We start from the raw sequence: 26,933 nt of genomic DNA on the forward strand, positions 1-26,933 counted from the left end.
TGTAGACATCTACTTTTAGCCTCCTGTCCCGACAGAAAGTGCAATGACGAAAAATAAAACCATCTTCGAGTTGGATCAAAATAAAGAATTCTTATGGATAATTGGTTAAGCCACAAAACACAAAAGACTAGCCCAGATAAAAGAACATGGCCAACACAAGGTCCAAATTAACTAAATCCGATCATAATTAGGCTTAAGCCCATGCTTAAAACCCAATAATGACAGATTTAGGAGCGTCTAGGTTAAAATAAAAGTTGCCGCGGAAAATATCGCGCGCATCTCACAAAGTCTACTCAGTTGCACGCGACACCTGCTGCGATAGAATGCTCGAAACCCTAAACCTAATCATTCCTTATAAATAAGACCATAATCCGAGGCTTCAAGACACATCTGAATTTAGGGTATACATCTAGCGGTCATATAATGCCGTTTGGAACTATAAATTATCATTATATGTTGTCATAAATGTTCGTGGTAGACTTTACTTAATAAAATCGGTGCAAGTTGTAAACCGGTAAATTGACCGTTTAAAGCCAAATTGGACGGTTCCACCTTCGGACTCCCGGATAGTATTAGGGACCATGGTAAACTTTTGGCAATTTTTATTTCCGGGCGAATAAAAGTAAAAAAATTCAAAATTTGAAGGCAATTATCCACACTTTTTGAGAAATTTTGTTGGGTTCGGGGCTCGGTGTCGAAAAACCTTCAGATTTTAGGGTATACATTTAGCGGTCATATAATGCTGTTTGGAACCATAAATAATCATTATATGTTGTCATAAATGTTCATGGTAGACTTTAGTTAATAAAATCGGTGCAAGTTGTAAATTGGTAAATTGACCGTTCAAAACCAAATTGGAAGATTCCACCCACCTAATTGGACTCCCGGATAGTATTAGGGACCATGGTAAACTTTTGGGCAATTTTTACTTACGGGGGAAGAAAAGTAAAAAAATACTGAAAATGAAAGCAAATATCCACGCTTTTTAAGAAATTTGATATGTTTCGGGACCCGGGTTCGAAAAGTCTTTAGATTTTAGGGGATACATCTCAGAGTCATATAATGCCGTTTGGAACCATATTTGATCATAATATGTTGTCATAAATGTTTTCAGTAGGCTTGAGTTAATGCAATCGACGCAAGTTGTAAACCAGAAAATTGGTTGTTTAAAGGCAAAAAGGATGGTTCCACCCACCCTATAGGACTCCCAGAGGGTATTAGCGACCATGGTAAACTTTTCGACAATTTTTATTTGCGAGTGAATAAATGTAAAAAATTCAAAAATTGAAGGCTATTATCCACGCTTTTTAAGAAATTTTGGAAGGTTCGGGGCTCGGTGTCGAAAAACCTTCAGATTTTAGGGTATACATCTAGGGGTCATATAATGCGGGTTGAAACTATAAATGATCATTATATGTTGTCATAAATGTTCGTGGTAGGCTTTAGTTAATTTAATCGGAGCAAGTTGTAAACCGGTAAATTGAACGTTTAAAGCCAAATTGGATGGTTCCACCCACCCAATTGGACTCCCGGATAGTATTAGGGACCATGGTAAAATTTTCGGCAATTTTTATTTCCGGGCGAAGAAAAGTAAAAAAATTCCGAAAATGAAGGCTAATATCCACGCTTTTTTAGAAATTTGGGATGTTTCGGGACCCGGTTCCGAAAAGTCTTGAAATTCTAGGGAATACATCTTGAGGTCATATAATGTCGTTTGGAACCATATATGATCATTATTTGTTGTCATAAATGTTTTCGGTATGCTTGAGTTAATGCAATCGACATAAGTTGTAAACCGGTAAATTGGTCGTTTAAAGGCAAATTGGATGATTCCACCCACCTAATTGGACTCATGGAGGACATTTGGGACCATGGTAAACATTTCGGCAAATTTTATATCCGGACGAAAAAAAAAGTCAAAAAGTTCCAAAATTGAAGGCTAATATCTACGCTTTTTGAGAAATTTCGAATTATTCGAATCCGGGTGTCGAAAAGCATTGAGATTTTAGGGGATATATCTCGGGGTCATATAATGCCGTTTGGATCCATGTATAATCATTATATGTTGTCATAAATGTTCGTGTTAAGCTTGAGTTAAATAAATTGGTGCAAGTTGTAAACATGTAAATTGGTCGTTTAAAGGCAAGTTGGATGGTTCCACCCAGCCAATTGGACTCCATGATGGTATTATGGACCATGGTAAACATTTCGGCAATATTTATTTCCGGGTGAAAAAAAAACTGCAAAAAATCCAAAATTAAACGCTAATATCCACGCTTTTTGAGAAATTTTGGAGGTTTCGGGTAGAGTTGTTTACTCGGGTAAACGGGTTGGGTTTGGGTCGGTTAGAGTGGTTCAGCTCAACTCGGGTCGGGTCAATTAGGATTAATTCCATAACCTATGCGGGTCGGGTTTGGGTTGGGTCATGCTTGAGTCTAGTCACGTCGGGTCATTCTTCTTATCGGGATTCGGTCGGGTTAAGGTCTGGTTAATAACATGGTAGGTTACATTCGGGTCGGGTGAACAATAGGTCGGGTTTAATTCGGGTTTTCACGGGTTAAAACGGATTAGGGTAATTCTCGGGTTCGAGTCGAGTTCGATTCAAGTCAATAATTTGCGAGTTATAATCAGGTCGGGTCATTTTCAACTCGGGTGATTCTCGGGTTTAAGTCGGGTTCGGTTCAAGTCAATAATTTGCGGTTTATAATCAGGTTGGGTCATTTCCAAGTCGGGTCATTCTCGGATTCAAGTCGGGTTATGTTCAAGTCAATAATTTGCAATTTCCAGGTTAGGTCATATCCGGGTTTAACTAACTATAAATAGATAATTATCATTTTTATCAAGCTATTTATTTCCTTTGACTATAATATATATGGCAATATACTTATATATTAGGGAACTATAGTTTATAATTTAGGAAGATAATTATCTCCTTTGACCATACAACAAATATATACTATATTTAACTCGTAAATTTGAGGATGATGCTCATTTCTTTTGCTGGCTGGCGACTTGGTCTCCCCAAAGAAAATGATTTAATCAACAATAATAAGGTGGTCTAAATTGCATTTAAGGTGATTTGAAATCAGGTCAGGAACAATTTGGGTTGAATTTAGGTCGCTCAATAACAAGTCGTGTTGATTACGAGTTGGGTTAGTAAGAAATCGGGTTTAATTTTTGGGTCGAGTTAGTAATAGGTCTGATAAAATTTGGGTCTAGTCAATAACAATTCGGGTTGATTTCAGGTCGGGTTTGCAACAGGTTGGGTTAAATTCGGGTCGGGTTAGGAACAGGTCGAGTTGAATTCAGGTCAGGTTAGTAACAAGTCGGGTTAAATTCGGGTTTTGTCGAGTTAAAAAGGATTTAGGTCAATTTCGGTTCAAGTCGGGTTCGTTTCAGGTCAATAATTTACGGGTTACATTCGAATCGGGTCATCTCCAGGTCAGTTCATGTTCAGTTTCGGGTCTCACATACTTGAGCCAACTCGGGTCTTGGGTTGGTTTTCAAGTCGGGTTTGGGTCACCATTTTTTCGGGTTCAGATGGGTTTGAGTCGGTATTTCTAAGGTTGATGGTTCAAGGGGACGAGGGTGACGCAATAAAAGGGAAGCCTGACACGATGTCGATGCCGAGGGTAGGGGATCGGGGTTGGTCATAGGTGGAGGCAGGGGGTTGGGTGCCTAAGGTGGGGGAACCGAGGAAAATTGGACGGTGGTTTTTTATTAAAAGAAAAAAGTTAATTGTTAAAAATTAAAAATAATAATAAAACTAACAGTAGTTAAAAATTTTATTCAAAATAAATAATTAATGTTATGGTTAATCTATTCTAATAATTCATGATTACCTAAGATAATTGGAATTTTTGCTTCAGAAAAATTAAAAATTGATGAGCACCCAAGAGAATTTCCTTTAAATATATAATTTTTTTAGGTTCATGTGTATGAGGATTAAAACATACGTAGCTTTTTTTTAAAAAAAAAACATTATAAATATATTGTAAATAAATATTTTGAAGCATTTTTCAAGCTTTATTAAAATGGTATTCTAATGGTATAAACAAAATTTCCCTTCAAAACAACAATTCAATGGCTACCATTAGTCCATTATTCTCTCATCCCCATACACAGACAAGGCAAACCCTACTCCCCTTAATTTCAAGGGTAGAACCACCAGTAGTTGTCCAAAACAATGGAAAAATCACAATGAGGAAGAAACCATTTTACCTCTACGATAAATTCCCCAAAGACTACAAAAAACAGCAGGATTATCAGCTGACTAATAAACCTCCACTAAGAATCAAGAGCATGAAGTTATTCATAGCAGAAGGCTGTCTTCCCTGAGCTTCATTCTAGGACCAGGGTCAAAATCGGAGAGGCAGTTTTGTTCAAGACCAGTGCCAAAATCTTCAGCAATGTTGGTCTCAATTACCTGGGAAACCTAAGCTCAATCCATGCACAAATCATTGTCTTGGTAATTTGGGCTTTTCAGGTCATCAGGCTGTCAAAGGTAATCAGGCTGCAGGTGGGCCTTTTGGTGAAGTGATCGACCCTTTTGGTGAAGAATGGAAGACAAGCTATGTTCTCCATGTTGTGGCTTCTTTTGTTCAAGCAATTGAAACTATCTAACAGACCCCAGAGAAACTTGCCAACCATCTATCTAACAGACCCTGAGAATAACAATGCTTGGGCTTTAACATTCACTTTGTCCCATGAAAGTGATATTGATTTATGAGAGAAAAAGGAATACAACTTTTAACTTGGGTAATTATCCTTGTAAATCAAAATGGTCACATTTTTTCTACTTGCAATTTAATCATTAATCGTCTAAAAACCAACATATTGTAACCTAAATACAAGTTTCCCATGCAGACAAGTGCCAAGACAATACTACAGATTTAATCATAAATTTAAACTCGCAGCAGAACATGATATCATGGTTTATACCCAAACTGCAAAGAGCACAATTAGTTTTGGAATATATCAGAGCACTAAACATGCAAGTATAACAGTAAGAGATAGAATGTATCTATTTCACCACGTAGTATGACAATTGACAATTATGGTCAAGATTAATAAAAAAATTACCATAAAGTCGAACATCATATAGTGCAAAACAGAGAATATCCTTTAGTTGGTGATGATATTAGAACTCAACAGCTCATTAAAAACTATACCACTAAGACTCTGCTTTGTTTTTCTATGATGTCACAATGCAGACCTTCACTATATTGAAGACACACTCACTAAGCATTTATAGAAATCGAGTGCAAAGTTCTGCTTACCAATTTAGCGCTTTAATAATAGAGCTCAAGGTGCAGTGCAATCATTTAAAGAGAACTCAATCATTTGCATTCCTCTACCAGCTACAACCACCTGATAACAGTTCCTGTATGAAGATAATAATTAATAAATACTAATAAAGCAGCAGAAAATCATTTCTCATGGTAAGAATAACTACCAAAGCCAAATGTAAGCAAAAAAAAAGTGCTTCATTTACCCTCCACAGGCTGTGACATCTAAGGCTTCCGGCTCTGGTACACTAGTTATGAAATGACAATGCTCAGCTAGATTGCCATGCTCTTGAATATTCCAGCACCTTACTCTTTGATCAAGACCGGTAGAGAATATCCAGATTCCATCTGTCCATACACCTAAACCAAATGGAAACCAAGATATTAAACTTCAAATAGTTGCACAAATTTTCAGAACCTTCTGTAATGAGAGCATGTGTAAGATCTCTCTCTCTCTTCTTCCCAAGATCACTTTCACTAAAGCTTTGGGAGTCATCAAAAGAGAGACAAGAAAGCAGCTAATATGTTTAGTACTACATCAGGACTCAGGATATATGATGTTCCTTTTACAATGAATACTGGGTCATTCTTCCTAGAACACAGGATGTCAAAAAAAATGATAATAATTGAGGAAGCAAAAAGGGATAATTCAATAGGGCAAGAGCATACTGCATACCCATGAAAAAAAATGATAATAATTGGGCAATAGGCACAAGCAAGATTATATTAACACAAGTTGCAGGACTTATTACCCACACTTCATATAAATATGTTCTACCAAAAGGAACTCACATGTGGAGACCTACGTTACATGGACACGAATACAATTATTTGATACGGGTACGGATCAGAGTGAATATTGTTTCCACATAGAGAAAATAAATAATTTATTTATATATAAAAAAAAATAAAAAATAAAATAAAATAAAATAAATAAATAAATAAATAAATAAAGACTAATAAGTACCTTTTACAGCAGAACTATGAGCTGCTACGGCTTTGTTCTGATACAAGAATTTGATAGAATAGCTTTGATTTGAGTCATACTGGATAGTATGTTCTGGGTTACCTAGCTTTGATATTGTATCACCTTCTTTTCCAATATGGCCCAACTTTGATCTTAACGAAGATGGATCCACAACAAATTGAAGATAACTAAGTGCTTGATCATCCCCCCACTTACAATGTTGAATGACATACTACTATTTCCAAGATTTTGACAGCAAAGGTGCAGACAATTGACACCAGACTGGTGAATACTACGCAAGATATGTAATGGTTTTATTTCAGATAACCTTTCACAAGAATCTTCAAAACTTTCCCCGAATTTAGAGGAAGTTATTTCTATATGCTCAGAAGATTTATTCTCGCCCTTCAAGACCATTGCTTCTGGTAATTCATCAACATCAGCTTTGTCACTAGAGAAAATATTGTCTTTCAATGCCATAGATTCCGTAGGTTTTTCTTTAGCATTTAGAGCTGCATCAACAGATTTCCACCATCGACCACCTTGGCTTCCTCTACCAGTGCGTGGTCGTTTTTGAAAATCAATAGATTTCTCCAAGTGAAGTGATGATACTCGCTGCATAAATGTTTCGATGCTTTTAGTAACATCCCAGAAGGCAATACTTCCATCAGTTGATCCACTAATTATGATATATATGTTCTTTGTCATCATTTTACCTGCAAAAACCTTAATAAGGTTACATGAAGATAATCTTACAAAAGAAAAACACGGATGAGAATATGATATAGATGACAGAGCAATCAGAACCCAACAAGCCAGCAACACACTTTGTGTCATTATATTCTTGTATACATGAGGATTCTATTAATAACTTTACCTATCCACATTATTGTATAATCTAGCCAGCAGATTAACCTCATAATTTATTACAAAGCAGCATCATAACATGCCTCAAGTGTTAGCAAACAGACTGATAGAGTTAATGTCCTCCCTAGTTTTACTCAATTCCTTAGAGGCCCCATTCTCAAGTCATTCGGTAATGTATCGTGGGTCCAAGGATGTATTTCTTCACCATACTTAACCTAGAGCAGTTACAGTGAATGCAGTAAGATTAGGCATTAAATAAAATTGTAAATGTAATTTTTATTATTTAATCTTACTCATTTACACAGATTATGTTTTAAGGAAGATTATTTAATTCCAAAACTAATCTTCAGCTTTAAAAAAAGGGCTTAGTTGTATTTCTCTCAGTTGAGGGTTGAATTTCAAGGGGATTCCCCAAATCTCTATCGTCAGATACAGCTAAAGATTTTTTTTTTTTTTTTTTTTGGGGGGGGGGGGGAAGGGGGGAGGGTGGGGGCGAGGGGATAGGTAGGGGGGAAGTTCCGAATTGCTTCCTGTAGGTTTATTGCACTCCCAGAAGTTCTGCTCAATTCATAATCTAATAATTTAACTGCACCATCAACATGTTGAAATTGAATTCATTATTATTAAATCTGCTTCTCAGACTATTGCCAAAAAAACACATGCAGACAACGAGAGAAGAAAAAAAAAAAAAAAAAAAAAAAAAAAAAAAAAAAAAGAGAGAGAGAGAGGGATGTAAAATAACAGTTTCATATACAGTTTTTGGGATTTAAAGTTTTAGAGGTAAAATAGTGTTATAGACCAAGTGGAGCCACCTCTCAAGGTGTATGCAAGGAGGAACAAGGCAGGAAACAAGAATCAGCACCAGACAAATGGGAAGAGCATAATCAGCACTAGAAGACAAGCACCATTATGAATCCTCTATAGAGAGTGGTGGCTTGAGGAACTGACCTCTGATTTGGGCAGCATTACATGACAAAGATGATTAAAGCTTAGTTAAACATAGTATTTTGATCCTTGTGCATATAAAGAAGGCAGTATTTTAGTGAAAGCCATGTTGAGAATTATTGCGCTGTATTTGTCTAGAGACTTGTAGCCTCAAGATACTAACGTTGAGAGTAGTAGCCTCAAGCTACCCCCCTTTTGTAACCTGCTGTCAATTCCAATTCAAAATACAAGCTTTCATCTTTGTCACATCTTGATATTCTCTGTTAAATAAATTAGTGTTCGATTGAGTCTATAACAAGAAGAACAAATTATCCTTCCGAATTGGGAAATTATGCTATCCATTGGCCCTTATAAGTGGAGAATGATAATAATTTCTTAAGAAAACAGGATCAGTGACTCAGTGGGTCACTACAAAAACATTATGGAGAATTTAATATCTAAAGTTTACAACGTTCTTCATAAAAAAACTTTCAGCAGTCAAGCTCCTCCCAGTGGTAAAGACATCAAAAGCCTATCTGCAGCAGGCCTCACCACACAACCGTCAAAAGAGTTGAATAAGCCATAAAAAGAATTATACTTCATGTAGCAGTATTTGTATCATTAGATAATACTGTAAGTCAAGCCTTGTTTTTGGGCCTTCTTATTTTAGTGGTTTCCTAGGAACAGCAGGTTTACCATGGCTTTTAAAGAGTGGGTTTCACATGCTGGGAATCATTTAGTTGATGTTAACTTCATTAGTGCTAGAAACTGACCTAGCTGACAGCTCTAACAATGGCAGAAAATTAACAAGATGATGATGGTTATATTGGTGAGATGAGAATTACAGAAAAACAAATGATAATTCCACTTTCGAGAGGTGGATTCTCTCCAAGTATAAGCTTTCGAGAGGCTCACTCTCTCCCAGTAACAAACCACACAATATTCAACATGTCCTTATTCTACCTAATAAGGCCTATTTTATAGAAATTTCTCCTAACAAACCTCTAGCTTGTTCACATTTACTGAACTGAGCTGTGGTGAATTGAACTGATTGGAGCTGAGCTGAAGTGATTGGACCTGAGCTGAACTGAACTAAACTGAATAGAGCTGAAATGAATATTTTATGAGAGAACGAAATTGAACACTGATTGGAGCTGAAATGAACTGAACTAAAATTAAGCTGAAGTGAACAGGTCCTAATAGACTATGACTAACATGCCCTTTCAGCCTTCCCCCAAATATTGATTCCTTGCAATTAGATATGAGGCCTAAAGCTTCCATAACTGTATTGGTCAATTAGAGGGCTATTTTGATTCATTAATTAATAAATTACTAAGGCCAGTTTTGTTAAGTAATGGAATTAGAGTATAAAGTTATCATTACCTAAATTATGTAGGAAACATAAGAAGGTTGGGACATTTTTTTCTAAAAATACAAGTAGGGGTATTAACGAGCCGAGACTACTCGAGACTTGGCTTGACCAAAGCTTGGCATTGGCTCGGCTTTAGTGAGCTTAACTCAGGTTCCGCTGGAGATCTTAACGAGTCAGGAGCTATCCTTGGCTCGGATCGAAAGTCGGTGAGCAAGCTCGAGTTTTTTTTTTAAAATTTTTATTTTTTGTACAATATGTTTTTTTGGTAATAAATAAGTTAGTAACATAAACTTTTCTTCATATTTAAGGCTTAGGGACTAAAATTAATTTACATAACTCTAGTGTTCCAGCTAAGTTTTGGATCTTTTGTTGATGAATTTTGTTTTTGTTTATAAAGAAGTAAAAAAAGAGGAAAGAAATAGTCCCACGTTGAAAGATAGGAGCAAGGGATAGAATATGAGAGTCATAAAAGCAAACTTAGATTGTCTTAGAAACAATGACTATGGGCATCATTTGGGCCCTTGTTAAATGGGCTAAAATACTAAAGTCTATAAGCCTCGAGTCGAGCCATGATGAGCCTCAATCGAATCGAGCCAAGCTTTTAGGAGTATCGATCCTTAAAGAGTATCAAGCTCGAGACGAGTCTTAAGAAGTCTTGAGCCGAGCTTTTAGGAGTCTCAAGCCTTAAAGACTATCGAGCTCAAGAAGAGCCAAGCCTTAAGAAGTCTCGAGCTTGAGCTGAGCCCCAATTTTTAAGGCTTGACGAACTTCGAGCTCGAGCTAAGCCTAAGCTCACAAGCTTTGAGCTTGAGCCGAGCTACCTAGGCTTGGTCTCGGCTCGTTAACACCCCTAACTACAAGTCATGATGCTAATAATTAACCATTGAGAGGTAAAATTCTTGTTAAGAGTTTGAACATATTGATTTCCTACATTTTAGCGTATTCTAGAAAAGTAATACAAGGAAATAGTTCAGAACGATCTATTACATACATGTAATTTCCAAAAGGATTAACTGAAAGAATATATCAAACCTTGATAAAGTTGGCAAAGAGGAGCTACAGCATGCTGTAAAGCCAGAACAGGCGATGAAAGGGGAGCCAACGACGCAATATCAAACCTGCAAAGCAAAAGAAAATGAAGCATATCAAAGATCTACTGAGTTCTTGAAGAAAAATTTAGCAATCATTACATAATCTAATTGCAGAAGGCATTTATCTTACCAATACCGATATGGAAGAACAAGAGCCCGCAGCATTAGAGTAGCATCAGAGCAAGCAACAACAACAAAACAGACAGTAAACCTGAAAGTAGATGAGAGTTATGTAACAGAAACTTCAATTGGCACTTGAATGTACAATTGTAGGAGAATTAGTCAAATTAACTTGCCTTGAATTGGCAAAATTAACGAGAAAGGCAGTAACAGCCAGGTATCTCCAATCATTATCATGTGCATCTCCATGTTGCATTAGCTCCATTTCCATAGAGGCTGAAACAGAGTCAGAACTAGAAACTACATCTGATGGACTAGGTAAGTTTCCACTATTTTGAGTCTTTTTTTTAGTACGAACACTTTTAACTGGCATGTCAGAAGACAGCCACTTGAACGACATTGAAGGCATATCTACTGGTGAAGACTTATGGCTCCCATATTCGTTCACTAGGCCATCAACAGATGTATCTCCCTCAATTTTTTGTCTTTTCCTTAATAACCATGAAGTTAGCACCCGTTTAGCACCAACAGAAATTAGTAAGCATGGAATCTCACAGTTCTCCAAGGAATTAATGGTCCCACCAGTCCCATTAGTTCCTTCAACCACCTTAGCTTCTGCCGAATGTAGCTTTGACACAAAACATAATGATCTTACAGCTGACCCTCCAACATGTTCCCCAAGTAAATTGGACATAGCCCAATTACTAGTACCATGATTATACCTAAGCTATCCATCAGATTAACCTACTGTCAGATGAAATAAAAATCTTGCAAAGATCATAAAGTTTTCACGCAACAAATTTACAAGCATATTAATGGTCTACAATGTTTGTACAATAGTGAACAGCTTGCAGTTTGCACATATGCTGTTCCAAGATTAAAAAAGAAAAAACTAAAAGCACACGAAAACATAATTTTTTTTTTTTTTTTGAACCACATAAAAAGTATTTTGAAGGAATAAATCCAATCAGTATAGAAGACTAGTAAAAACCTAACCAGCTAATTGTGCAGAAAATCATACCTAGTCAATCTCACGGTACCATCTTCACACCCAGTAGCTACCCAGCTAATTTTAGGAGTTGCACATTGAACATCTTCAGGGATAAAACATAAGGAGTGAATCTCTTTCCCATGGAATTGTAAGTGCAAGTTGCGCAAAAATATCTTATTTTCACCATCTGGTACCCAGTATCTATGAACATAGATGATCTCATCCTGGAGAGGGTTATTAAACAATTCAGACAATTTATAGAAACATAACCAATTGTCATCAAACCTACACAAGCAAATAACTCCAGGTATGAGAACAAATCTCGGTGGAAGACATTGTATCTGGGATTCTGGCTTGGAAGATAAGCTTCCACATGTGAGTTTAACTGATTCACTCAGAACTAAATCTGGCAGGTAGTAAGCCACAATTTGGATTAATGGCCATGTGTTACGTATTCTTTATTTAATTTCAGGTAATTCTATGGGTATACTAAACACAAAAAAAAAAGAAGAAAAAAAGCTGTGGGGAGTTGAGGACTTGAAGACTTAATTTGGCACCAGGACATGTTCCCAAGCCACACATTAGTATGAGCCTAAGTAATAGTGTTTCACAAATTCTTACATGTGGCCAGCCATCATGGGGGTTACTTCGTTAGTGTTATAGGGGTTACTTGGTCAGGTTACAAGGGTTACTTCATTAGTGTTATAGGGGTTACTCAGTCAGTATTATAGGGGTTACAACGTTCTTTTACAAGCGGTCACACTGTGTGGCCAGCCGAACACAAGACGGACTGAGAGAATTTTATTCAAAAGATGATATTTGGAAAATGGTCAGCAAGTAGCCAGCAGCCCAAAAATCTTGATATTAATATAATGTTGTTAAAGGTGGTAGTTAAGAAGACTATCTTTGAAGTTTGATAATGTGAACAATACTAACAGGAAGAAAAAAAAAAGGGGGGGGGGGGAGGGGGGCTTAAAATTCAGCAGCCGTCCTAAGGAAAAACTCCCTCAGTCCCTTCACTCAAAATATAATCCTTTTTTGTTTAATTATTTCTCATAAACAATTATGCATATAAATAAATGCAAAGGAAATCAATTAAGGAGGCATATGTATTACATACAAAATTTCATAGCTGTAGCTTTGTCAAATCACACTTTGATTATAGCGAAATTTTGTATCATGTATGTGAATGTGTATATGTATGTGAATGTGTGTGTGTGTGTGTGTGTGTGTGTGAATGTGTATATGTATGTGAATGTGTGTGTGTGTGTGTGAATGTGTATATGTATGTGAATGTGTGTGTGTGTGTGTGTGTTGTGTACTTGTGTAGTTTGTGTGTACAACAAAATATAATTTTTTCCATATTGTAGGCAAAAGTCACAAGGTATTATCTACATGCACTAGGCAAACCGCAAACAGAGAATGTAACTAATAAAAGGTAACTTTATGCAAATAAGTAAATTCCCTGTAATTCCCACATTTGACACCAAACATTAATATCTGACACTTGGAAAAAAAAATAACAAAAGAAAGAGGGGGGGTGGGAATTGAGAGCGTGCCTTAACATATGCAAAGCCACTGCAGATTTCAGGTGTCTGACCAAGATAATAAGAATGAGGACGACGCCATCCCCCACATTTAACTTGCAGTACCTACATTTACACGCATTCTTAGGTTCCAAGATAGGTAAGATGGGAAAATAATATATCAGTTAAAACATTTAAACCTCAATTTCCTCCCACCCTCCTCCCCTGTTTAAAAAAAGTATATCATCAAAGAAAGAGAAAACATATAGCAGAAGAGGACCTTTGTTTCAGAGAGTAAGTTCCATATCAAAAAGTCCGTAGATGAGAAACCAATGGTATAGCTGATATTTTCTGAATCATCCAGGGAATAATGAGCAGACACGGACTGAACAAGGCTTAATTCTTTAATATGTCTCATTCCCACAAATTCAACAGTTGGTTGGTCTCTATTATATTCCAGATAGCATATGCACCCATCACCTCCAGTCTGAACAAAAAGCATATGGAGAAAAAATTGGAAGATTAAAATTCTACTGTACTTAAGTTAGCTTTCATATCCAAAATGTTACTCGTAATACATATATGACCAGCCTTATAATAGTATAAACATATTTGACCAGTAATCACAGACCCCATCTAGAGTCCGAAAGCTATGACGATGGCGATACTAGATGAGACAAATATTGTTGCCATAAATTGTATAGCAGAGCATGATGAGATAACAACTCGTCAGCAGAATTAGACACTATCCAAGGAAGAAAGCAAACAACAAACCGAATCTCATTGAGGAAAGTGAAGTAGAAGGATTAGCCAAGGCAATGATATATGACAAGGTGGACGGAATACAGTAGACATCTGCACAGATGTCAGTCATGTCACAGTTGTAAAAACAGTTGTAAGGAAAAGAGATAGATGCACTCCTTTCATCAACGATTTAAGCTATCATTTACATGTAGCCCACAAATATGGGGAAGAAACCAAGTTGTAAAGAAAAGAGAAAGATGTACTCCTTTCATCAACAATTTAAACTATCATTTACGTTTAGCCCACAAATATGGAGAAGAAACGAAGTTGAAAAGAAAAATGAATCTAAAAATTGGCATAATATTGAAGCTTCAGGTCAATAAATTTTTTTATAAATATTTAATTCCTGTCCAATAAAAGATTTTTCAAGAAATGAGATGTGAGACCAAACTTTGACCATTTTATACTATGGAAATTACTATGTATAAAATACTCCGTATATGAAAAGATATACTCAGAAAGTGTCTAGAGCTAAAATGATAAATAGCCTTGCACCAAACACAGTTTTCCAAATTAGTGTGTGCTTCTTTCTTCTTTACTTGGCAGCATGTAAGGAGTCTCAAACTTCAAATCAGCATGCTCTTAATGATATCACTCATATCAGGCTATTAGCAATCAAAGTTCATAGACTTGGATTCAAAAACTCAGGGGATGATGTAAAACATGGGGCACAACCGCACAAGGACTACCAAACCACAATGAAATTTAATTATGACACACAAATGATTATGATAGAAAGTTAAAAAAAAAAGCATGAAAAACACATTTAATTCTGATGATATCAAGTTAATAATATAACTCAGCCATTACCGAGCAAACTTCAACCAATCCAGTGGTGAGTCTGACTAATGATATGCTGCAGACAGTAGATATCCCATGAGCTCCTTTGAAATATGTTGAAGGAGTTTTCTCAATAAAGAGTATGGAACAATCAAGCAGAATCCTCTTTGACAAAGGGAACAAAACAAGATTACCACGCAAATCCCCGCAAACTAATACCTGCAAAAAAAAAGTACAAAGGACCAAAGTGAACATCTGAAACAAGTTGGCATTACTCTGCCATATAATCTCTGTAGGAAAATTAATTCACAATATCTTATATTACAGTGACTGATCTGAAGATGAAGGCAAGTGCAAATAATTAGGAAAGGAAAGAGGTGATACCTCTTCCTCAAATGAGGCATCTAGACACATTATCCTTGCACCAAAAGGTGACATGAATTCTGCAACTAGACAGGCATCAAAACTTCTCACAACATCATGAGATAAAGAATCAGACAGCCTCCATAACCTCACAAAACCCCTAGGGTTAGATGTGAAAATAAACCTAAAGAATGAGAAGAAAAAAAGTGTTTTAGATAAGTAGTTACAGAACAGAAATGCAGTCTTTTGCTGAAAAAGAACAATACTACAAAATCTCCATAAGCAAACAGAACCCACAGGCTGGATGGATTAGATTTTAATCATCAACAATACTCAAACTGACGCATCACATACAGATGAAGGAAAGGAAGCTATTCAAATTCAAGGCCACTAATAGTAAAAGTATTGTTCTTGGAGCAGCAGCAGCAGTGAAATATAAATTAGAAAGCATGAACACAAGAAGATGAGGAAATTAGTACACCAATATGAGTTGTGATAAAATTACAAAAGCCTTTCTTTGCTGGAGTCAAAGGTACATCAAATATTAGAAAGAACTTTTTTGGGGGAAGCAGGAAGTATTTGGAATACAGCAAGAATGAGGGATCCCCATCAGCCAACTCATATAATTGGAGTTGGTTATTCCTGTTTCAGACGGTGAATGGAATTGATATGGTTGTCACTTCCATCACAACTATGCTTCTTTAAAATGAAAGTTCAAACTAAACCCTAGTATTATATTTTACAAGATAAAGTAGATCAGAATGGTCATTTACCCACATCCAATTGACTTGCACCAATACACTCCTAACAGCTGCCTTTCCTTTTCCGCAGACCACGATATTCTGACAGCCACTTGAGGGATACCATCATTAAATATGACTTTGATGACTTTCATGGTTCCCCTACCATCACCAACAGCAATCCAATCCTCAACTTCAAAGGACGGCTCAGACAGATTTTGAGACAACAAATCCATGCAGATAACTGGTATCTCCTCAGTAATCTTGATAAGTTCAGTCCAATCCACAGATCCACTCTCGGATAGATTAGCATGGTATACATAACCATGGTTCGTAGCAACATAGATCATATTCTTGCGAGCGAATTTCAAACAACGTACATATTCACTCTTGCTGCACCAGAAATAACAAGAAAATATGAATAGTTCTATATAAAAGGGAGAATAAAATTCACAGAAACGGTCCCAACTTTTGTTCATCCTTTTACAACAAAATTCAGATTTTAGCTGACCTGGAATGATCTCAAATTTGGAGCAAGTCTTCTTAAATGGTCTAGGACTGACGATTTTTTATTTTAATTTTTATATATACACACAAGCTTACAAAGTGTTAGATGTACATTAGATAGACACCACAGGTGTCACCCGTTAAAGGAGGGGAAAGCACAAAAAAAAAAAAAAAAAAAAAAAAAAAAAACAAAACAAAAAACCCATGCCTACTAACCATCATGGAGAAATTAATCTACAAATATAAGAATATTCAAGTATTAGCCCATAATCCAAAATTAGACTCCAGAGGTACAAAATTGCAAGTTTATGGCACCAACAATAACAATAACAATAACGATAACAATAATAATGCAATACTGTTATTACTTAAGGTAAATAATTATTTTAAAAAATAAAAAAAATAAAAAAAAAAACACAGAATTATTTTGTCTTCTTCTTCTACCCCGATCCACCACTATTAACCCTAAATTCCCCCTCATCTTCTTAGTTGATGAAATTCTTGGTTAGCCACAAATTCAACAAGCCTTTTCATTTTAGGAACTATCTTAAACAGCCTTCTAAGTTAAGATTCAGATAATTTTCCTAAAAGAAAAAAAAAAAAAAAAAAGGGAGTCTAACAAAGTTAGCAAGAAGCCACAACATGAGCCATATAGCAATAAGAATCAAGGTGCTCTTATCTCATAAATTTGTAGCCAAATGGGAGGCATTCCCAGATCTAGCACAAAGCTAAACTAAATAATCACATAATAAATGAGCAGATTTTTTTTACTTGTGCAATGTGTCAACAAATCCTGATCCCAGATAAAAGGACATTAAAAATAATAAATGTCATAACAATGCCCAGCTCAGGACTAAGGAGGGGAGTACAAAAAGAAATGGTAAGCACTCACCTGTCCATAAGGACACTATGACCTGATGAATTTGGAATGCAAAGTCTGAAGACCTCTTCTTTTCTTTCCTTGACCTCTTTGATAAATTCACCAGAGAATGCAGATAACGAAGAATGCAGACAGTGGGCTTTGATTGCAGAATCAAACCCAGCAGTAACAAGAAGGGAAGTATCAGGATCATAGATACATCTCCATATTCCCCTCCCTCTGCCAAACAACAAATGAATTGTTCAACATAAAACAGACTTAAAGATGAATAAATAAATAAACAAGCAACAGGTAAGATCCATTTTACTGTGAGGAGAAACTGATGAAGCTACGAAAGTCACATAAGCAGCATGCAACAAATTCATGATCTCACAAAAGAATATCCTAATGAATTGAACATGAGAATCTAAAGGTAATACAAGAGAGATCCATGTTACTCAGAGAGTTTATTTCACCTTCGGATCCTATAACAAAAATAGAACAAGGGAATGGACTACTTATTGTTTTCAACAGGATTTAATTTTTAAGTAATGTAAAAGCTAAAAAAACAAAACACAGAAATGAGATGCACTTACATATGCTCCTTGATAACTCTTAACTCTTTTCCATCCAATCCCCATACACGACATGAACAGTCCTCTCCAGCAGTGACAATAAACTTAGGTAAAAAAACAAAAAACAAAAAAAAAAACAAAAAAGACAAAAAAAGCAGAGAAGATTCAGTTTCTGAAATGAAACGTTATAAATTAAAAAGAGCTAACATCCTATTTGCAGTTCCCAAGTGTTTACACTACACCAAAACATGAAGAAATTATACAGGTAAATGATGCTGCGCTATTCCAATGTCCAAGACCAGGGGAAAATATGATTGCTTACTACTTGGGGGTAGGGTGAGAGAAAAGCCTAGAACATGAGAATCCTAGTTTCTACACAACAGAGTAAAAGGTAAATGATAATGAACATCCAAGATAGACAATGCCCTAATATTTTTACATATCATTCAGGCGGCAACATATGACTCAACTGAGACAAATCAAAGCTAGAAGAGGTGCTTCAAAGCTTACTGAGTCAGATATGTAGCAATCCCAGATCCTCGCACCATGACCAAACAGCCCAGGACCAGCCAGGTAATGGCCATGCAATTTGGTCAAATCATCAGTCATGTTCATTTCAGCAGTGGTAATCCAAATTCGAGCACTGAAAACTAGTCTAATTAATTTCTCATGGTACAAACTAAAGAGTGCTAATATATCGGAGAATAGCAAAAGATATCCTATAACATATGAAGTGGCTCTCACCTACGGTCATCAGACACAGAAACCAGTTTGGATCCATCACTAGACCATGATAGGCAAAATATAGAACCCTGGTGGCCAGCAAGTTTAGAAATAATCTCAACTTTATAGTAGAAACAATCAAGAGGACAATTAGCTTCAGAAAAGCTCATCACAACAAGGTCTTGACCAGCATTTGTTGAAGGTTGTGTCCTATGTTGACGAACCAATTTCCATACAACAATCTGACATACCATACCAAAAAAAAAAAAATAGATGAATAGAAGAGCCGAATCAAAGGTTGAGTGTTAATAAAATTGCCCATGTTCAACCAACAATTAATGACAAGCAAGGATTACCTCATTAAAAATAGTGCCAGATGCAATAAGGAGAGCTCTAAAATCATGACCCCAGAACTTCATAGAGTACAGAAGGCACCTCTCTACAGACCAAAAACAGAATGTCAGAAGTAGCAAATTGGATAAAATTCATGAAACAATGCTGTGATTTACTACCAAAATTAGCAAGACCTACATATCTTTAATTTAAATTAAAAAAATATATTAAACAATTGTTCCACACTTGCATCGGCATAACATTTTTTCCTTGTTTTGTGTTTTGGGCGAGACAAATATAGGTTCTCTTACAGCAAAAGATAACAGACAAGAACTAGTTAAGAGAGACCATGGAACCTCTAACATGCTGCAATGTCAAATAATGAAAGTGGAGGACCTATTCTTCAAAAATGAAGTCAAATGAGGTTGTATAGATTGTTACAGACCTGGACATATAACTTCAAAGATCAATTTTGGTGCCAAGACATCCCATATATGAACAGAATTATCATTACAGCCAACTGCAAGATAATGACATCCCTCTTCAGAAGAAGATAAGCCATCCTACACAAGTCGATAAAAAATCTAATGTATGAGCATAATATAAAATTATAAAATGCATTAATTAGGAGAAGATAGATGGTTGTTGATCCAAAATAGCTTGAAGAAATTGCGACTTCATTATTTCAAAAAATAATAATTAAACAAAATAATATTGCGATTTCATAGTTCAATCTCCTAAGTAAAACTAGAAATAAATCACCTCTAAGAAACAAAAATCCAGGACCCAGTGTGTAAATCTTGGCAGCAACTGTATAAAAGTCAGATCTATTGAAACATCAGATCTATCAAGAGACTTTGACCCCAGCTGAAGGTGCAAGCTATACAATTTCACTCTCCTCTCCCCTGAAATAACAACTTTAAAAGTAACAGATTGAGACAAGGCATCGTCCTTGCAATTCATTAATATAGAAGCAATCCCATGAACACGAACTCCTTCGAACACGCAAAATGATTTTATCTGTCGACCAAGATTTACATCAAAAAGTATTATTTGTGATCCTGATCCTGCAAGTAGGGGGGAAAAAACCGCAGAAGGAAGACATGCTTAGGGTTCAGAAACAAAATATTCAAAGATAACCTTCAAGGAAAATGAAGAACATCAGTCAGCTTCCAGTGCAATTATTAAGGCCACAGTTAGATGAAGATACATGAAGCAACACTGTGGCAGACATAGCTACAAGCAAGTGATTTCCCAAAACAAAAGCAAAATCTTAACTAAAACCTTGAAGGTAGATACACTTTGGTCAAAACGATCCTTTTTTTTGTATAAATTTGAAACAATGGTCATTGTACAATAATCTGAAGCATATAGTAAATTATTTAACAAGGCAGCACTCTAACATTTGAAAAATTGAGAATTTATTTTTGTATTTTTTAAATGGAAACGCAAGTTGCATAAGTAGATTGCTGAGCACACTTTCAACAAAAATGCATTTCATATGACACACATTTGGGTTGCATACTCATCGCACAAATGAATTATCATCATCAAGCATAATAAATTAATAATTAGAACAGAAAAACAAGTACATTTTGGAGAAACCTAATTGAAAAAAGCAATACAAGTACATAAATAAAACATAGAAAAATAAGCATTTAAAAAAAATAATAAAAAAAAAATGGTTGAAGATGGAAAGAAGAGAAGAAAGGAGAGTTACCAGCAAGAAGATATGGAAAAGAAGAGAAATGAGAGGGGACGTGAAGGAAGCACAAAGCCGAGATTTCACCGAGGTATTGCCCGCCATCCACCACTCTCAACACGCCCATATCATTAATCAATACACAAACACACTTTCTCTCTCAACCCTAAACGCCGCAAGCCTGGCGTTGCCGACGGCGGACCACAACCCTTTGCGCTCGGATTCCTCTTAAGTCTTCAATTTTATTTTATTTTTTATTAATGCTCTAAGTTTATGAATGCCTAGACGAAAACAAATGCAGTGCCCTTAGCTCAGTTGGTAGAGCGGACAGCGGAGGACTGTAGTTGATCCGTGCCCTTCTTAGCTTTACAGAATTTACTTGAACGTTTCTAACTCAGACTCTCTTTTTTTATTACTAGTTGTGGCCCGCATGCTTCGCGCACGGTCCCTCAATGGTGGTGATAATTGCTTGTAAATTTTGTATATGGTGGTATTGTTACATGTTTTATTATGTGTGTGAAGTGTCTAAATTTTGTATGCATTTAAATTATCACCGGCAATGTAATAGGGAATTATTGAGACCTATCAAAGCTAAAGGGCTTCTCCAATTATTGTTTGCAAAGTGTTTAAACTATGTATGCATTTAAATTATTATGATTAAAAGTAATTTACAATTCATAATTTTTGCTAGATTTTCAGTAATTTGATGTGTCGTTCAAAATAACAATTCTTTTATAATTTTAGGTCTGATAACACTCACCGATTTCATAAAAATCGTCATATAAATAACAAGTAACCTATATCATCATATTAGAAAGAAGTAACCCAAAGCATGCTAAGTTTGATTTTTTGCTAATAAAAAAATAAGATAATACAATATAAGATTTTCCTTAACACAATTCACTTTTTTGTTAAATAAACTAATGTTAATAGTAAAGTCAATTCATGTTAACTTCTCCTTTATCCTTTATCCTATATCACTTGTCTTAATAAAAAATAAAAAATCCTCTCTTCTTCTCTCATTGTTGTTTTGTACCCTCTATTTTAATTTCCTAAGTCAATTGCGCTATTTCCTCAACTCAATAGAGATGGAGATGGCCTTCCTCAAAAGATCGAGAGTGATAAGGGTCTTCCGTACTGCTAAAAGGTTCAGGTTTCCTGGACTTAAGGGGTGACTTAGATGAGTGCATCGACGTAGAGGACATATTCGCAGCTGCTTATATTGCCCAGAAATCTGTCCATAAAAACAAAACATTATTAACAAAGGTAAATCAATTATCTTCCAATTCGATAAAAATATATCGGAAAATACATGTTAATTGCCCAATGCCCATATTATGGCGCCATAATACATCATGGCCGCAAGTTCCACTCATAAGGTACCCTTTTGTTGAAGGTCGTTCGAGCTTTTCCTGGGAGTATGGCATGGGTTTAAACAGGTCAATTGGTCCATACAACAAAAGTAATTGGTCATATAACAAAAGTAGGCAATTGAACTAACTAAGATCCCACCAACCATATGAGGAAAGTAACATGAGACTAAAAATAGCCTTATGAAGCTCCAACTGAATGTCAGAATAAGATATGCAGAGAAAAAAAGGAAGGGGACGGAGCGCAAATTCTACATCCTGTTGTACAAAGTCACAAGGCCAGAAAAAAAGCCTGACAGCATAATTTGCATTCTATTTTGTTTCATACTCTGCAAAGGCAAAACCCTTAGGTTTATCTGTTCGTTTCTCTATCACGCGGAATGTATAAATCAACTACTCGCCCTACTTGGATAAGGATGTCATATAGGATCCTGTCAGTAACTCTCGTCCAAATTGACTAATTTGTACACAAGTAATTTGGACGAGAGAGTTACTGATAGGATCCTATATGACATCCTTATCCAAGAAAGACTGAGGAGAGAGAGATTGAAAAGTGATGAAGAAAGAGGAAAATGTGCGAGGAAAAGTGTTTATCTGTACTGCAGGGAGCATCAAAAGATTTAAAATAGAAGAAGGCTATAACCAAAGGAGTATGCCAATTGCAATTTAAATACCTAAAACTCGATTTCATGAATGATTTTAAGTCTCAAATGGAAAATTAAGAAACACAGTATCATAAATAGAATGACACCCAAAAATTGATTTCACGAAACTTAAAACTGATCAAATTGAAAGGCAAAGAAAGTCTCAATTCAAGTAATAACAATAATGGAATAGGGAGGAGAACAGAAACAAGAAAAAAAATGAGGATTTACCATTGAATATTCAAACAATCAATCATGAGTCGAACTGCTCAGAAACTATATAAATGCTAGAACCATAGTTACCTCCATCGGATTGGAGGACTTGGACGAAAATGTCAATCTGCAATGATTTAAATTGGTCATTGTAAATTATCAATAAATGAAAAAATAATAGTTTTCAAAAAAATTAAAAAAAAAAAATTGAAAAAATAATAAGGCAGTACCAAGTTCATATAAGCTTGTTAGTCATTTTCTACCTGGGAACGAAGCATTAGGTTTGTCATTATGCAAGCCTCCATAGTTTGCCGAATAACCATCGATATTTCAGTTTACCGTCTGACAAATAGTAAACTTTATATAAGCAATTCTAAAACTAGCTAATAGCAATCGACAAAGGAATTAACAAGATTAATAGAGTAACTTGAAAACATGAAACTGAAACTACCTACAAATCTGTTTGAAGCTGTTCACAAACCCAGAATTATCAAACAAAAAACTCCCAAATCATCAAACCCTAAAACATAAAACCCAACAATTTCAAGATCAAATTCCCGATCCAATCAACATAACCACCTCCAAATCCAATAAAAATTAAATCAACAAAATTTAGAATCAATTTGAAACAATCAAAACCAAAACTACCTGAAACACAAGCAAACCATAATATCCTATCATCAGTTCATAATGTAAAAAGGTTGTCCACAAATACTTCCTGAAGAACAAAACACCATTTCCAAGCACCAGAACAAAACCCAAGCACCCTTCACAAATTAAACTTTGAGATAATTCATACACTTGAAACCAAAAACTAACCAATAGAGTAAACAGTTTTTTTTAAACCTAAATCTACTAATCTACTTGCATCCATAAAAATCGATGTAATAATTCCGATCAAATAACATAAAACGAAAAAAAAAAAAAAAAACCAAAGTTGCATTCCTCAAATCTATATTTGTCAAAAACAACCTCAAATGAACCCATTTTTTCTTTGAGATTTAGCCTCAAATGATATCATCCTCCTGCATGCAAAGCTCTGCATCACCTTAGTCCTCTCTAACTAAGGGCATCAAAGAGTGTCTAAGCTAAAAATTAATATTAGTGGAGTGAAGCTAACTTTCTATTGCTAAATCCGTCTAAGCTGCGGATCAGAAAGCTAAGTTGGCATAATATGACTAATTGTACTTTTTTACCACAACCATTCTTTTCATTATAAGATTTAGCCCTTCTTGTTTACTTATATCTTAAATACTATAATTGTTGTGGTCGCTAATTTTAATATTAGAGCAAACTTATTGAACTTTTTTCCTTGTTTAGAACAACATTGCTACAGAAAAGGGACGACCAAAAATATCATATTTTTTTTATGCCAAAAAAAATCATATTTTATAGTCTAGCAAAATAAGGCCCAAACACCTATTTTTTCCATGCTTTCCCTTCTTGGAACGACATGGTCACATCATAACCAGCATAGTGTGAACCTTGAGTTGAAACATCTGTTCTAAATAAATCAAATACAAGTATATCATTATATTACAGGTGTAAATCTAAATAACCATGGTTTGAATTTTCCATTATGGTTTCGAGTTACTTAGACAACATACAAAAGTCATTAGTAAGTTCCGTTTCTTCTCCAATTTTATGGCATCTTAAAATTGATCCCTTATCTCTCTTTTATAATATTGCAAATTTTATAGTCAATTCTTACTTGTAAACCGCTTTCCTTTCTTACTCAACTTTTATATATTTGAGAATTTGCCTAGAATTTACAACATCAAAGGGCACGTTTAAACACCCAACATAGCCAACATTAATCTTTATTTCTTTTGCTTTTAACTACAAAAGTTCATAATCCCTAAACTTTTTCTACACCCGGTGTGAGATCAGCAAGGGTAAATTCTTACTATTGAAGTAAAGTGAAATGGGGTAACACAAATCAATCAGATCTAACAACAAAATTGTTATGAGATTCATCCTCAGTCATAACTCCAAATCCAACAATCTAATGTGAAATGACGAGAAAAAAAAATTATCAAAATTTTCACAAAATGGTTATTATGCGCTGAAAATTGACCAAATGTGAGCTCAAACAGATTAGCAAGCCTATATTAGCTAACAATCCAAACAACCTCTACAATACTAAAAGTTAATAATAGCTGTCTAACATAACTGTAGTCATACTAAGTGAAATAGTAAGCTGTGAGTATGAAGAATGAGTCTTCAGGTTTTCCAATATCAATATGATTTCTGATATGAATGACATGTTGCATAATACTACTCCTATGAATTAACATTTTTTTCCGTTATGAAAATCTAATGTTTTCCTTAATATGAAATGGTCCAAGCGTCATTGCACTATAGATCTTTAACAACTACAAGTACTCTTCATATATGATTTACTTATATCTTTCATTTTCTATAATGTTGATATAAAAAATTCCCACAACTCTCAATCAACTATGTACAACATAATTCCAATTTCCCAAACCCACAAGTCAACAATTTCACAGAAGATTTCCTAACATATTTCAGTCAAAGGATCGATTGAAAACCATAAACCATGTCTCTTGTTTTCCTTCTCATAGAACACCACTCGATTCTTGAAAACAGAATCCTGAAGTATCAGAGAACATCAATAATTGCAAAATGTTTTACCAGGAAGGGTATCAATGATTATAGTTTAAAACACTCCATAAGAGTGCCAAAACACGGTTCACAATCTTAACGATTCTGTAAAACCAAACAAGCATTCAGAAACTCTTTATTTAGCAGCACCTCAACTCTGAAAAATGGTCACACAAAAATTCTAGTCAATCCAGCACTGAGCATTATACATATGATTCCTGAAATTTTAGCATTTCAGATTTCAAAGCACCTTAATTATAATTCAGAGCTCGGGATGAGGCTGGCACATAATCTTGTAGCCAAGTGAGATCTTTCTATTATACTATACGAGGGATCCAAATCTTAAAATGGCAAGTAACAAACATAAATGTGAGAGCAACTCCAACATAAGCTTATTAATACAGAGTAAAAAGTAAACTGACAGAAAAGGAGTAATTCATACATCAACCATGCACATAAATCACAATATGCTTGTAAAGATTAGATATCATACACTTGAAGCAAATGCATGCAAAACAAGCAAATGCATGCAAAACTAAGGAAAACTAAAATACCAATTGCATAGGTGTTCAGTTGATACCTCTTTAGTGCCAATCAAGAGTTGTTCCGGTTATAAACAATTAGAGCTTTGCATAAAGAAATCTTCCTCAAGATCTAGTGGAGAGTGGACCATAACGATGAAATTCAGTTGTCCTTGCCTTGGGAACAAATCTCATGCCTAAATTTTTTTTACTTTACTTTGCTTCAAAATGTCAGCTAATTAAAATGTAGCCAAACTCATCTTTCCAATTCCGTACATAATTCTAGAAAGAAAAAACACATATTCAGAGCAGAATACTTATTTTAATGCCCCGTGAGCATTGATTGTGTTCAATCAAAATAAAAAGTAGCAAAAATCCTACAAAAATCAGAAAATCATAAAAACATAAAGCAACAGCTCATAATCCACAGATATTATTTGAAGCCCACATTTTCCCCACACTGGAGTAAACCAAAAAATTTAGTGCAGAGAGTACTAAATCATCTTAAAATACTTCTTATTACTACCATTTTCCCGCAAGAAACTCAGACTAATCACATAAAGTATCGATTTAGTGACATCTTTCATACTGATAAGCTTGTGGGTGATCAAATCACTATTGCTCAAGGAGAACAAAGCTAAGAAAGCTTACTAACTAAGAGAATTTTCTCCAATAAACATACCTCCAGGTGCTCTATAATGAACATCAAACACAACTTAAATATTAATTAACAGCACAAATCCAAAGATATAAGGATTATAGATACAACCACAATCTCATCTTCAAGTACTTCAAAAGACAGTAAAGTGTTTGATTGTCTGAGTTATATGTTATTCCTATGTACATAGTATAATCTAAGTATATTTTCAGATATCTTGCTCATGTAAATAAAAAATTAAAAAAAATAAAAATAAAAGGAAAGAAAGTACAAGAGAATCTCAAAAGATGTCTTGCTCATGTAAATAATAGAATGCATCTATGACATGCCTTTAGGCCAAGAAATTTTGAACATAAATGTGGAATAT

General features: G+C 35.2%; 1 pseudogene; it reads right to left on the reverse strand.

Moving 5' to 3' along the window:
• Nucleotides 1-4,025: 4,025 nt before the first annotated feature.
• LOC110732958 lies at nt 4,026-25,961 on the reverse strand (annotated as a pseudogene).
• Nucleotides 25,962-26,933: the final 972 nt, after the last annotated feature.

Source organism: Chenopodium quinoa, unplaced genomic scaffold, assembly GCF_001683475.1.
Source record: "Chenopodium quinoa cultivar QQ74 unplaced genomic scaffold, ASM168347v1, whole genome shotgun sequence".
Taxonomy (NCBI): domain Eukaryota; kingdom Viridiplantae; phylum Streptophyta; class Magnoliopsida; order Caryophyllales; family Amaranthaceae; genus Chenopodium; species Chenopodium quinoa.